The sequence below is a fragment of the Juglans microcarpa x Juglans regia genome, chromosome 1D, assembly GCF_004785595.1.
Source record: "Juglans microcarpa x Juglans regia isolate MS1-56 chromosome 1D, Jm3101_v1.0, whole genome shotgun sequence".
In the NCBI taxonomy this organism is placed as follows: domain Eukaryota; kingdom Viridiplantae; phylum Streptophyta; class Magnoliopsida; order Fagales; family Juglandaceae; genus Juglans; species Juglans microcarpa x Juglans regia.
The window spans coordinates 24,273,123-24,289,341 of record NC_054594.1 but is presented as its reverse complement, the minus strand read 5'-3'; positions in this window follow the sequence as shown (position 1 = coordinate 24,289,341).

Here is a 16,219-nt window from a genome sequence, read left to right as displayed (position 1 = left end):
GCTTGGCCGAAAAATATAACATATTGAAAACATGAGTTTATCAAGGTAACATGGACTTACAACCTTTTATATATTCGGATTAGCATCCTTAAGCAAACGTGGCAACATAGTCACATAGATCTGAGTACAAACATGGCATTTCAAGAGAAACTGAATGATAACATACAATAATCAACATGGCATCATATACTTCAGGTAAAACCAAATACACATCATGGAAAGAAACTTCATCCAATCAAATGACAAGCAAGTACAAGTTCACACATTATATGCACATATTATCTGATAGTAAGTTAGAGGTCTACTTACAAAAATTCAACAAATGCAAATAGCAAGCTAAAAATATACTTCAAAGATCATTAGACAAGGTCACATGAAAAACCCTAATCTTATTGGTGAGTGTGTGAGTCGAGTTTGTGGCTTTTGAGGTCCCTCCCTATGGAAAGAAAACTCCAACACTTTTAGGCTCCTCAAAACCAAAACTCCATACAAGGAAAAAACCTTAACTTTCTAAGTGTTAATGGTCGTGACTCACGTTTTTCTTCAAAGTTTCATCTTATTTACTCAAGGCAAGTAATGATGTTTCAGATCCCTCTCTTCCCTTGAAGAGAAATCCTAGCTTTTCCAAGTGAGTGCCTGCTTGTGTGTGTGTTTGTGGGCATGAGAAACCCTTGAAGTCTCAAACTCCCTTTCTCTTTGGTGATGTGTGTGCGTGTGAGAAATAGGTATATGGTTCTTACCCCACATGCTCCTTCTCCTTGGGTGGCGTTGGTACTCTTAGTGAGTTAGAAATGGTGGTTGGAGGAAGATGGTTGGCATGTGGGTAATGTTTTGTTGGAGAGAAAGTGATGGAAAATGAGGGAGAATGGTGTAGCCATGTATTACCAAGAGGAATCTGAAAATGACCAAAGGACTTTCCACATTTGGTTCCCACCTTCTTATAGGTGTCTCCCCTCCTTGGAATACCAAGAGACTTGGTCCATGGATTCCACTTGGCTCCTTGGTCGAAACGTCCCTTCATCTCCCTCATGATGGGATTGTGTTGGAAGACTAAAGGTCTTCTTAGATAAGTGGCATGTGGCTCTCCAATCCAAAACCCTAATTCCCTTTTGTGCCCTTCTGATAAGTGTTATTTTTATGTAATTTTTATCACTCTTTATTTATGAAAAGTGTCATTTTCCCTTCAATACTATTGATTTTCTTTTATTTCTACATATTTTTATTTATTTTCTTGGATTTGAATGAATGAGAAGATTTAGTACAAAGTAGAGCATTTTGGTACAAAAAAAGAGACAAAAGATTTAGACCGATGAGAGGCAGCGAGATCTGAAGAGAGTTGATGAGATTTGGGCGATGAGCCTTATCCCGTGGGCAGCAAAGAGATTTCTCTCACACAAAGGTGAGAGACTTACCTCTTGGTAGGCGAGGAGACTCGTGACCAAAAGGTACGACTTGAAGGCATGAAGATTTGGCAATAAGGTTCTAGGCAGTTAGATTGGGCGACTAGTCTAAACGATCAACCTAAATGATATCATGGGCAACAAGTAGAAAAGGCGAGAGGAGTCTTTCATCCCGGTTGAAAATCTTTCCACTCGGTAGGCGAGGAGAAGGTTGTGTGGTCTTTTTTACCTCCACGTCCATCCATTTGTGACCTTCCTGCCAGTTATATTCAGCGCACACGACATCTGCTTGGTGGGACCCTTCTGAGTTCTGCATTCAATCTATTGGTGACCAAATCCTCCTAAACTCTGTAACTTAAGCTGCATATCACTGAATCTTTCATTTTAGATAATTTTGACATTATTAAGATAATTTCCTTTTATGTTAACTTCTATCTTTAGAAACAATTTTCTAGATTTTTAGTCTAGATTGTAGCTGCATTTATTTTGTTTCTAGATTTGTGTTTTGACATCTATTTCATTCCATCTTGTGGGATGAATAGGGAGTCTTGGTTCTTAATCTTAGTTTTAGTTTTAGTCTAGGTCTGAGTTAGAGAGTTCTGAATTGGAGTTGAGAGTTTTTATGTTTTAGAGTATGAACCTGAGTATAGAGTTCCAGAATGTTTTCTTGAAGTGTTCTTTCGAGAAGGTGGAATTGGAGGGTAGAGGCGAGAGCCGCATGCTTCATCAACCGACTACAATGAAGAACATCAGTTTTATTCTTTTACATTTTAATTTAATTATGAACTAATTCTATTTTCTAGAACTTTAATGTAGGCTAGCATTGAACAGACCGTTTATATTCCAAGTTATTTTATTTTCAATATTTCTATGATTGAGTGTTTATTTCTTGTTCTTAATGCTTATAATTTTCTAGCTAACCATTATTTGATCTTTTGGATTGCAATGAGACTGAAAGGTGATTTGGATTGCAAGGGATTTTTATAATCAACTTGGGATAATTGAGATTCTATAACAAGGAAGAATAAACTGTGTGAGATTTGCTCGGTGAAGTCATACGCTCTAAATCTATTGTTATTATTTTAAAAAATATAATTTTAATGTTCTTTTCTTCAGTTTAATTTAGATAAACCATTCTTCAAATTTTAATTTTCCAAATAATAATTAATTTAGTCAATTTCAATACTGAATAATATAATTATTCCATGTGGGTTTGATAACCGTTTTCCTTAAAAGACTTTACTACTTATTACGATTCTGTGCACTTGCAAATATATTTTTATGTGAACACCTTCTTCATGTGTCTAGGTTCAATGAATCTAGAGGCAAAATGGTCAATCTTCAAACCCTAATCATCCTTGAACCACTACACGTGTGCATGCTTCCCATGTGGCAAGTGAAGTGTGTGTGTGGTTGCCGAGATGCAAAGAAGATCTCTTATTCTACCAAGGTCTTGGGCAATGTGTGATTGATTCTTAGTGGGTAGCATGCACAATTCCCCATGCCCTAGCAGTCCACCTCATGTTTTCCATTTACAAAATTATTCTAGAAGCTTCAATGGGGGTGTAGGTCACTTTCCCAAGCAAATCTTTCTATGGTCTGACAGACAAGTGATAAGTGGCTTTTGCTTGAGGGAGAGTGGGTTGGCCGAAACCTAGGGGCTAGATTTTCACCTCTTCCTAATGCCACTCTTCCTCTTCTCAATCATTTCATTTTTCTAGAGAGTCATGCATGGGTGGGTGACACTTTGCAATTCCCCTTGAAATCGAAGCTTCAACTTTAGTGTGCCGTGCCTTTGCATTTTAATTTCCCCTACGCGCCACTTCCCCATGTGCTTCATCATTTCCTTCCTCCAAAAGTCCTCTAGACTAGTGACAAGTGTCAAAAAGGTGATTCTCATCAAACGAGGCCTTCTACATGTGTGACAAGTGGCAGAAGGTGGGTGAGAAGTCCCTTGATAGGCGTGTAGGGCTCTTAGGTTATCAAACCCTAAAGTCTCTCAACCCTTGTCCCCATATCACATACAGGTTCATCGCACCTAGTTTAGGACACAAGCAATTGACAAGTGGCATCAACTGATGGGCTGGGCGTGTGCCCTAAGGCCAACTATGGTTTCTAAGCCCTAAACCTATGTTGAGGTTGAAGTACATGGACCTTTTGGGCTTTTCTTGTGGGCTTGCATGCCTAATGTACCAATGTCTAAAAATATAAAAATATCTCTAAGCATCTCCTATCACCTTGCATGGCCCAACAACTATACATAACCTGCTAATAAAAATATGAAAACTTGGCTAAGTTTGGGATGTCACACTTGTATTGCAATATTTCAATTATCTTGTTACTTTTCCTTTAGTTTTATAATATTTTTAAAATAAATTTAAAAATACTGCAAAATGTTACAAAAATATAAAAACATGAAAAAAAAGAAGACCTAAAAATTATATGTTCATATAATTTACTAAAACTTAATAAAAAGACTATTAAAAATATAAAAAAAAATAGAAAAAGATTAAAATGGGAGGTTGGATCCTACGCCCTTTGGGGTTTGAGCGCCTCCGACACATGGCATGAGTAGGTAACATGGTAATTCTCCCATTAAAAAATTGATGAGGGATTGATCAAGCTAGCGAATATATATATATATATATATATATATATTTACATATGGAGTAGTTCTATAGTCACCGAGGATTCCTACTGAGGAATCCTCCCAACTGATTTGACATGTCACGTGGCTTTTTATAAGAAACTCGGTTTCCTCATTTACTCTGCACTCTCAAGTTCTTCAGAAGATGAAAAAACAAAGAATGAAAATTTTGGAAATGCAGAGTGATAGAGAGAAGAGAAGAAGGAGAGAGCTTGTTGATATTTTAAGCTTACTTCTAGAAGAAGTAGAAAAGTGAAGCTTGAGGGGATCCGAGAGGTGAATGATGAGTGAGCTACAATTACCACCATGTTTTAGATTTTACCCCATGAATCAGGAGTTGGTGAATCATTATTGCTATAGGAAATGTGCATCTTTGCTAATAACACAGAAGGAAACATACCAAATGAAGACCCACACCTCACAACATCTATGGCTACCTCCAAAACATGATGAACTGAAGATTCTCCCAATCACCTTGACTCATGCAACGACTAGTTAATTGTATTTGTTTTCCATTTTCCACAAGTTACCTTATTAAGCTTTAGGGCAGGTTTGGGGCGTGAGATGAGAATTTTTTGTTTTGTTTGAAAGTTTAAAATATTATGTTTTAATATTTTTATTGTGTTGGGATTTGAAAAAGTTGAATTGAGATTTAAAAAAGTTGAATTGTTTATTATATTTTGTATGGGGATTTAAAAAATGTATAATGATGAGATGAGAAAAAGTCTCCAACGGTATAATAGCTCATGTATTGGCGTAATACACGTTATATAAAGGAATGATAGACTCTCTATGCTCTCACATCAGTTGAGGCATTTCATCAAGCACTTTGTGTTTACTGTATTTATGGTACCAGAGCCCTTGTGAGAGAAGAGAGTCTTCCTCCCATGGCCACCATCTCCCTTAATGTAGGTAACTTTGTTACCTTGAAACTGAACAACACCAACTATCCTCTATGGCGTTGTGGCGCCCCCAATCCCCCTTATATAAATACACGGGGATCGAGATGCCAGGATGGTGACAACACGGTCACACATCCCAACGAAGTGCCAGTGTGTGTACATGCAACAGTGTACAAATAAAATAACGCAGCGGATAGTTAACTAAGTACCAGAATTTATTTACAATCAAACATCAATAAAAATTTAAATAGCAGTTATACAGTCATCCATAAAATAATTTTACAATAGTTTTGAAATAAACAAACGAGTGATCCCAGATCACTCCTCAGGCGGAGCCGTCTCCTCAGGCTCGCCCTCCTCCTCCTCATCAGCATCAAAATCTGCGTTATCACAAAATGGTCTCGCAGGTAAGTATAACCCAAACAACAACGTAATATAAAATGCATTAAATGCAACTAACATGCATGCACATGAAAATATGCATTTTCCACAAAACATCATTTTCCCCGAAAATGATAATTTTCCAACACACACCAAAATCCCATTTTGGTCCAAATTATCCGTAAAACATTTTCCCAGAAAATGATTTACCCAAAAATCAACTCGCACTATTTTTCCAGAAAATAGTGCATTAATTCCAAATGCACCATGCATTATTTCCATATGCACCATGGCCTCCCCCATGGACCATCCGCACGTCCTGGCTTCGCAGCGGTGCTCAGTTCCGCGCCCAGCGCGTACATGGCCAAGCACCCACACTACGCAACGAGCGATGCCCAGTTCCGCGCCCAGCGCGTACGTGGCCAGACATCCTCTAGTCCCCGCCAGCAGAAGGACCACGGAGTCGGCACGAGACCATCTCGTCCGATCCCATTGTCGCCCGGCAACAATCCAGGGGACGTTACTCAGTATATTCCGCTCCCGAGTAACCAGAGGAGCTCCACCGAGTTAATGCCCCATCTCGGCTTGGGGTCGTGATACACACGCACCAAAAATATTATCACATAAAATCATAGCTTTTCAAATCACATGAACATGAATGTAATACACAAAAACCCAGTTTTCTTTTACAAACATGATCATGCATGAAATAATGAAATGCACATGTACCAACACAATATCTAACATCCATCAATGAACAATACCAACAAATCCAACCAACCCATCAACAACCAATATCCAATTCAACCAAATCAACCAAACAACTCCAATCACAAATCCATCCGACCCCCGAACTCCTCGGACTCAGTCCGGCATGCCAAAAATACAGTGAAATGGGTTAGTACAAAAATACATTTAAATTACGAAAGTTCTTTGGAGAAATACTTACGGTGCAATATAATAATTTCCGGAGGATCACGAAGCTGCAAGTGGTGATGTCTGAGCAACACCACAGTGTAAAATACACTGTGGCCGTGAGTCACAGATACCCACTTTTCAACGAGGACAAACGAAGACCCAAAAATGGTAGGGTAGGGCCTAGGGAGGTCGGTGAAGCTAGTGGTGGTGGTGGTTTGCCGTGGGTGGCGGCGCAAGGGGTGGTTTTAGGCTAAAATGCACAAATCGGAAATGGGCTTGGTGGGGCTTCACCGGTGACAGATCGGAGGTGGGGTTGGGTCCAATGGGTTGCTAAGAGGTCGAGAATGAAGTGGTAGGAAAATGGTGGCCAATGGCGGTGCGACGGCGGCGCAACGGCGGAAAGAGTGCCGCGGCTTCGAAGGGCTACTGGTGGTTAACGGCGGCACGGATGGAGGTGAGGTTGGTGGGGTGAGGTCGCCGGCGGCTGGGGAAGCTAGCGGGCTGGGCGGTGAAGGCCACCGCCGGCTCACGGCGACGCTGGCGTGAAGGTGGCCCGCGGCTTCGTGGGGTGCGTGTGGGCTACCGGCGGCGAGGTAGGGGCTGAGATTTGGGGAGTGAGGTCGCCGGAGGGAGGGGGAGCTGGTCGGCCGGGCGGTGTCGCGCACGGCGGCGCGACGGTGGCGGGCTGGGCGGTGAGGAAGAACGGACGGAGAGAGAGAGAGAGGGAGAGGGAGAGTCGCGCACCGGGGAGGAAGCCAGGGAGAAGAAAAAGAAAAAGAAAAAAAGAAAAGAAGAAAAGAAAAAGAAAAGAAAAAGAAAAATATAGGAAAAAGAAATGAGGTCCAATCCTCATAACTTGGGTCACAAAAATGATCCAATGGAAACGATTTCAAAATCTCAAGTTAAATAAAATAAATTAAACGTAATGGTAAAGTCAAATTGAAATAATTAAATCCCACAGTAATTAATTTAAATATTAAAAGCAATTTAGATGCATAACAATAAATAAATATTTGGAAAGCACATAAAAATAATTTTCACCAAATTAAAATCATAGAAATAAACTTACTAAAAATCCAACCAATTTAAAATAAGAGAATAAATTTTAATTACATAAAAATAATTCCTTCAGTAAAAATACACTAAAATACGGGGTGTTACAGGCGTGAATATATTTTGGCCTTGGTTGAGAGCCAAGACCTTGTTCAGCATCTCACGGATGCATCACCACCTCCAGAATTATCCAACCCCATTGACGTCGCCTCTGGTTTGAGCAAATCCAAACCCTCTCCAGCCTTCCTCCAATGGTGCAAATCGGACCGATTGCTCCGGATGGATTATAGGCACATTATTTGAATAAGCACTCAGTTGTGGGGCTTGATTCTAGCCACCGAGTTTGGGTGGCTCTCAAAGAGGCTTATGCCCTTGACTCCCAAGAAAGGGAGTTGCATCTCACTCAACAACTCACGTACCTGCACAAGGAGTCTAAGACATCTCTATCCGATCACCTCCATATCTTGAAAGGATTGTGTGACAGCCTTGCTTATATTGGACGCCCTATGCAAGAAAAGATGAAGATCTTCTCATAGCTAAATATCCTTGGAGCCAAATATGAGCCCTTCACGACAATGATGCTGAAACCACCCATACCCACCTACGCCAAACTCTTCCCTCTGCTCCAAGGGTATGAAATCCGATCCTTACTTCATGATTCCACTAATTTGTCTGCTTTCTATGGACAGAGAAGTGGTGCCTCGAACACCAAGGATTACCACAACAACCACCGTTCTTAGCCTCGGTCCTCCTCCTCGATGGGACGTGGGTTTCAACCCCCCAATTACTCAGCTAGGACCAACTTTGGGGCTGAAGGACAAAATGTGAGTTTTAACTAACCCAATGGTGGGTCTAACACACGCGAATATGTTGACAAGCCCAATAACAAGGCTCGTGACTCTTCCCACAGTGAAATATGCCAAATCTGTGAAAAAAGGACACATTGCTTTTAAGTGCTGGAACAAGTTCAATCATTCTTATAAACCTGAGGATATTCCTCAGGCCCTTGTTACGGTGACGCTTGAGAATTTTTCTCATGATGTTGAATGGACTGTTGACTCTAGGGCGTCAGTTCACATGACCGGCAATCCAAGTATACTCGAAAATCTTCGTTGCTATTTTGGTAATGATGTTGTTATTATCGGTGATGGTAGCTCTCATGCTATTACTCATATTGGTGATACTTATCTTGATAATGGTACTACAAAGATTAAGTTATGCGATGTTTTATTAGTACCTGCCTTGGCTAAAAATCTATTATCTACTGGGCAACTTACTATTGATTATCCTTATAACTGTGAATTTTACGGTGCTGGTTTTGTTGTTAAGGAAAGGGAGACCAACCACATCCTGTTGACTGGATGACAAAAGGGTAACCTCTATGTCGTGTCCCCCCTTATGAAGCTCACTTCTCCACACACTTCGAGGGTGTCTGTGAAGACGTGCAACACTAGCACTTGGGACATCCTTAGGCCTTTGCTTTACAAGTTCTAAAATTTGAAGGACTTATTCAAATTTCTGGTTCTAATAAAAATTATTCTTTTTTGTGATAGTTGCCAATTAGGCAAACTTTGCAAACTACAATTTTTGCCATCATGCAATATTACTCATACTATGTTTGATAAAATTTATTTTGATTCATGGGATCTAGCTCCCGTGGTCTCTGTTGGTATATTTCATTATTATGCATGCTTAGTTGAAGCTTTCTCTAAATTTATGTGGCTTATCCCTTTATGCAAAATATCATATTGTCTCTCTACCTTTTTACTTTTTGAAAAATATGTTGTGCGTCAATTTAAAAAAAAATTAAAAAGTTTTCAAATTGATGAGGGAGGTGAGTTTGCTAATACCCAATTTACATCTCATTTACAAAAACAAGGAATTATTCATCATTTTTCATATCCTCATACCCTTGAACAGAATGGTATGGTTGAACGTTGTCACTGTACCATTCGTGAACTTGGTATGACCATGCTTTTTCACAACGGCATTCTGAAATGCTTTTGGGTTGAAGACTTCGTCACTGCAACTTTTCTAACTAATTGCCTTCCCTCCACCACCATCGACTTACAATCACCCTTTTCCATACTCTACGGATCCTATCTTGACTACAATTACCTACGTGTCTTCGAATCGAAATACTTCCCATGTGGTTTATGGGTTAAAGTAATAAGCATCAAGGGTATAAATGTTATCACCCTACATCTGGTCGTACCTTCATCTCACAACATGTTGTCTTTGATGAGTCTACCTTCCTTTTAAATAGCCTAGGAACCTTCATCTACCTTCCCTCACCAAGCCCGTTCTCTCCACCTTTAACATGTGGATTACCCCTACTACACGTTTATCTGACTCCACCATACTAGTATGATCTACCTCAGCCCTAGTTGAGGATATTCCCCTTCCACTCTCACCCCCATCCACTCCCACACCTTCCCTTACACATGATACATCCTCCACTAGGGTCAGTATTCTACCATCCCCTCTTTTACTTATCTCTGATTCACCCACTACTGTGCCCATTCCACCTACTGACCTTTTCACCACTTCTTCAGTGGCCTTTGGTAACACCATTGTTACCCGCTCTAAATTTGGTATTTGTAAGCCTAACCTCAAATATGCTCACTTGCATGACCTGACTTCCATTCCTGTCAAGTCAAAATCGATCTGCTCTGCTCTCAAACATCCTGGTTGGTTACAAGCAACGCATGATAAATTACAGGCATTACATGTGAATAATACGTGCACTCTTGTCACTCGTGAGTCTACCATGTCTATCATTGGTTGTACATTGGTTTTTAAAACCAAACTCAAAGCTAACGACACCCTGGATCAGCTGAAAGCTCGTTTCCTTGCTAAAGGTTTTCATCAAGAAGATGGCATCAAGTATCACGAGACATTCTCTCCTATTATCAAACCAAGTACAATCCGGATTATCATCACACTCGCTCTGATCACCCGCTGGAGTATTCGTCAATTAGATGTCAAGAATGCTTTTCTTCATGGTGAACTCCACGAATCTGTTTTCATGGAACAACCACCCAGTTTTGTTCACCTAACTCACTCTTCTTATGTTTGCAAGTTAAATAAAGCTCTTTATGGTCTCAAACAGTCTCCTTGTGCATGGTTTCACAAGTTTAGCAATTTTTTATTAACTTATGGCTTTATTTGTAGCACTACCGATTCTTCCTTATTTACTTGTCATTCCTCTCGTGATACTCTTATTTTACTATTGTATGTTGATGATATTTTATCGACTAGTTCATCCTCTACTTATCTTCATGAATTTATTTCCACTCTTCATAGTTAATTTGCCATGAAAGACCTCGGCCCCTATGCTATTTTCTTGGCATTCAGATCACCCCAGCAGGTGATGGACTTACCTTGTCTCAAACCAAATATGCTATTGATATTTTATAACATGATAAAATGTGTGACCGTAAACCCATGGGTACTCCCATGATGCCCAAGCCCGAAGGACTCACCTCACAGACACCTTTCTTTGATCCTCCTTACTATCGTAGTATTGTGGGTGCACTCCAATACCTTACTCTTACTTGCCCTGACCTCTCTTACAGTGTTAATTTTGTTTCTCGATTTATGCATTCCCCTACTAAAGCCCATTATAAAATGGTTAAGCGCATCCTTCAGTATTTAAAAGGTACTGTTGATCTTGGTCTTCATTTTAATTCCCATTCTACACTTGATCTGTATGCCTTTTTAGATGCAGATTGGGCATGTTGCCCCCTCACCAGACGTTTCAACACCGGTTACTGTGTCTTTCTTGGTAGCAATTGCATAACTGAGTCCTCAAAAAAGCAACATACAATTTCTCAATCAAGCTCTGAAGTTGTGTATAGAGCAATGGCCCAAACTACTGCTGAGATAACTTGGATATTATTCTTACTTCATGACCTGCGCATTGACCTCACCTCCACTCTGCTCTTACTTTGTGATAATATTATTACACTTTATATGATAGTTAGCCCTGTCTTTCATGTCGGAAGCTAGCACATTGAGATTTATTATCACTATGTTTGTGAACCTGTCGCTCTTGGCCACCTTCATACTCGGCATGTCTTAGCCTCTCTCCAACTTGCTAATATTTTTACCAAGCCGCTTGGAAGACCTGCTCTTTCTGATCTTCGCACCAAAATTGGCCTCGTACCTCGGCATAGTTTGCGGGGACATAATAACATAGAAGGAAACTTACCAAATGAAGACCCACACCTCACAGTAGTTGTCACAATGGCAACCTCCAAAGCATGATCAGTTGAAGATTCTCCCTATCACCTTGACTCATGCAACAACTAGTTAATTGTATTTGTTTTCCATTTTTCAGAAGTTACCTTCCTAAGCTTTAGTCTCCAATGGTACAATAGCTCATGTATTGGTGTAATACACGTTATATAAAGGAGTAACAAACTCTCTATGCTCTTACGTCAGTTGAGGCATTTCATCAAGCAATTTGTGTTTACTATTTTTATTTGCGTCTCGTTGTTTCTGTTATTGGGAGACTGATCTCTACAAGTTTGATCCATGGTAGCTCCCAGGTATTTCTTAAATTTCACTTCCAATTTTGTGTCGTGGGTCAAGCTTAATCTCATTTCAATTGGCTTAGAGTTGTTTAGTTTCCTCATATAGATAGTTATGGGATTATGTATCCCCCTTTCCAGTTTCTAAAATTGAGAAAACTGAGTAACCCTCTTCTTTATATGAATTTTATGATCCAATCTCAGAAAATTTCAATACCTTCTTTAGTTTTGGTAAATGGGTTGGCTGAATTTGAAAAGAATTTGTTTCAATTTTTTAGTTTTAGTTTTGCCTGCAGATAATAATAATAATAATAATAAAATAAATTTTCTTTAAAACCAAACTTTGGGTTAAATGAAAGTTACTGAATTAAGGATTGAGTTTGTTGTGTATTTCTCTCTCAATTTTCATTTTCATTTAATTTCTTTGTTTTTGTTGATTTGTGTAGAACTAGCTTTGTACGGTGAAAAGGAGTGACATTTGTTGGGTTTTTGGGTTCCATTGCAGCTTGATGATTGGGTCTTATGTCGAATCGACAACAACAGAGGCACAATGGAGAAAAACTATAATATGACAAAGCAAAATATGGCATGATCGGTGGCTACCAATTGCACACGGAGACGATGCCAGATTATGCATCGAGGTTGCAAACGAAATCAAGTAGTTTGGAGCAGGTGGTGTCGTCGGACGTGACTTGGGAAAAAGAGGTTCAGAGCATGATGGAGAGTGGCTTCATCTAAAACAAAATCTTATTTTTTTAATTTAAAAAAAGCCACATGACTACTTCCACCTCAGTCGGGAGCCATCCTCAGTACCCAACGTCAGTGGCCCTAGGTTTTTCCTTATATATGAGTGAAAGGAAAATGGTAAATGTACTTAAAAAAAACTTAGTTTTTCACATGTCAGTTATTAATATGCTGAAAATCATGAAATTTATAATTTAAAAATTGAATTTAAAAAAAAAATTAACAAAATGAGTCTTGTAAGTAAAAGTGTAAATACATGTAGTACTACTCATGAATGAAAACCAAGTACTACATAATTTCTATTCATGGAGATAGAATTTTCACAATTTCGCCTTTGTCTTAGGTTGCTTTTGGGCAGTGAAGTTGTTTCAAATGATTTGTGAATAATAGTGAAAAGGCAACGAAAAAATTTTGAATAGTAATAAAAAGTATTGAAAGTAGATGAAAAATAATGATAAAATCACTCCACTATCCAAACACACCCATAATGTCATCTCAATGGCACTTTTACTTTATTATAATATAAATATACATAATTACAAACGCATGATTATGAGCACCACTTTTACTTTGATTTGTGATTAGCACCACTGTTCATTACAATCTGTTAGGGAGTGTGGAATATAGAAATCTCTGCTTGTTTGAAAATACTCCAAGTTCAAGGTTAGAAATTGTTGACCATTGCTGTGAGTATGTAACAAGTTTTAATGCTATTCAAGCATCTACACAGATTATGAAAAAGGAGAAAGTGCAAATGTGGCAACATCCTCCTCGTGAGAAGGTTAAGATGAATTTTGATTAAGGGTGGGTTCCGACTCCGACGAAGACGAAATGCCCACCTCTGACCTCTGACTCCAACATCGACTAAGGTCGAATGTCAAAGTTTGGAGCTCTGATCGGAGTAGAAAATGGGTGATGTTCACTCCAGCCACACTCAAGCGAAGGCTCGAGAGAACAATCTGTGTAATGTTCGGCCCATTAAGGACTTTGGCTTTGAAAGGCTCAAGTTTACCTTCTAGGCAAGGAGATGGCGACACTTGTCAAGCATGCATTGGATTTCTAGAAGAAAAAGTGGAAGAAGCAAGGGAGGATTTTGCATTCTAGAAGAGTTGGCCAAGTGTTATGCATGCAAATGAAAGTGTGAAGAGTTTTGTCTTGGGAAAGGGCAAAATCTAGCATAGGGAAGTGAAACATAGGGAAGAAGCACCTAGGTTAGCACATTAGTGCCACATGGCAAACATGCTTAAAGGTTTTTAGAAGAAGCTAAGGGATGGAGGAGGATGTAGGGTTCAGCACACACCTAGGGCACATGCCCATTGCACCTACCCAGGTGCCACATGCCTCGCATCCACACCTTGCATCTAGATACATTGAACCTAAATGTAAAAGTGGATGAGGAAAATGAGGGGACATAGTTTCGGGAACCCCAATGGACTACACAAGCACAACAAAATTTTTGTGAGTTCCAAAGAGTTGTGCATGCCACTCACCCTCCCAAGCACCTCCACCTCACACCATTTGTTCTTAGTAAAGAGTTTCATGAAGATTTTGCATAGGAAAGACAAATGTGAGATTTTCTAAAGGATTTACATTGAAACACTAAGAGACTTTCGGATCGTTAAGCCACACGCCCACCCAAGTTATTTTCTAATATTTTTCCATTTGTCATTCATGCATAAGTAGAGGAAAAGGTTCTAGAACGGAGTGGAAGAGACAATGCACAAAAGTTACCCTTGTACCCCTAGGGTTTTGGCCACCGCAATGCAATATGTCATGTTTTGAGTTCTTGAGAAGCATAAGGAAGTGAGAGAGCCACCTAGGGAACATGCATAGGAAGAAAAAGCTTCTTGCTTAGGGAAGGGTAAGGGTCATGCATGGGAAAAGGAAAAGACGCATGAGAAAAAGGAAAAGACATGTAGAAAAAGAAAAAGACACATGGAAAAAGGAAGAGACGCATGAGAAAAAGGAAAACACATATGGGAAAATGAAGAGGCGCATGGGGAAAGGGAAGGACGCATGGGGAACATGCACCCACATGCTACATGCCTTTTGCCACTTGGCAAGAATGCACAAGTCTACAAGGTTCAAGCGTAGGGTTAAGATTTATTAAATGACAATTTTGCCCTAGAGATTCATTGAATCTGGACCATATGGGAGAGCATGCCCAAGAAGCCCTTTAGGATTTCAAATTTTGACAAGATATCACACCACATGTCACACATGCAGAGAATCTTTTGGACTTCCTAAGGAGAGACAATGGAGGAGCTTTGACACATGGCGTCCATGCAAGGATATTCTTAGATTTCCTAGGAAAGAGAAGACGATTTCGAATTTCCAAGGAGCCACGCCACTTGGTAAAATTATTCTTTTCAAGAATACTTTTGTGTTCCCTATAGCCTAGCAAAACGCGCCACTTGTCTCACATGCATTAGAAAAGGCGTCACTTGTCCCACATGCATTAGAAAAGACTCCACTTGTCTTTCTTGCAATAGGTCACTAGCAACCAATGGGATTTTGTTGGAGAACTCTATATAAAGGGAGAGGAGCCACATGCCCAAGGGCTTTTCTCTTTTGCTATTCTTGGATTTTACATGCTCTCATTCTCTTCACACTCCCTTACACGACCACTTAGAGATTTCCTCCACTTTCTCACATTTTCCTTCATGCCAAACAATGGAGGCTTGTTTTAAGAGAGGGATTTAAGCATTTACAAGGAGGAACCATAGTAAGAACTCAGTTTCCTTTTGTTTCTACACGCACGTATCACATGTTCAACTTAAGATGAGATTTGAATCTCAATGGAATTCGAATATGGTGAAACACACACAATTTCCTCACTTGCTCATGGGAAACGAATTAGGGTTTTCTAGAAGTGTAGAAAACTGAAAGTTTGAAGGAACAAATCCTCTACACATTTGGCCACACTCATGTATTTTCACACTTATTTGAGATTAGTCGAAGATACAAGGAAGTTGAAGGGTTTCTTGATTCAAAACTCTAGAAGCCGATTGGTTTGGGACTTCTTAAGCCTTAGTGATAACCCTAGAAACCCTCACACTCTAGAATACGGATTAGGGTTTTGGAACCCTTATTCTAACGAGTTATATTTCAAGCTTGCTATATGTTTCATTTCGTGGATTTTTGTAAGTATACACTCAACTTACTCTTGGTTAATACTTGTATATATTTGTGTAAATCCTTTCATTGTTTTGATTGCTTTGTTTGCTATCTCTTGATTGTTTGTTTAAATATGCTAATATGATCTCGAGTAAATCTATGGAAGGAATTATATGCTTCGGATTTGTGATGAAAATGCCATGAAATACACCTACAAGTTTCAGTTTTCACCTGATTAAGGTTGATGGTTTATGCAACATGATATTTTGGTTTGAATATGTCTTGGAAGTTTCAGACCTTGGTCAAAAACCTATGATTTCATGTTTTGTTTCACTATGCCTTGATTTCTATATTATATGCTTGAAGTTTGGAACATGTTTAAGTGATGAGTCTCCATGTTTTTGTGCCTATGAGTTTCGGCCTAAGCAAGTTCTCATGATTCCATGTATGTGTTTTGATATCTCATGTGGTTTATGATATCATGCTATAAAATGAACATGTTATGCTTGGTTATTTCATGGA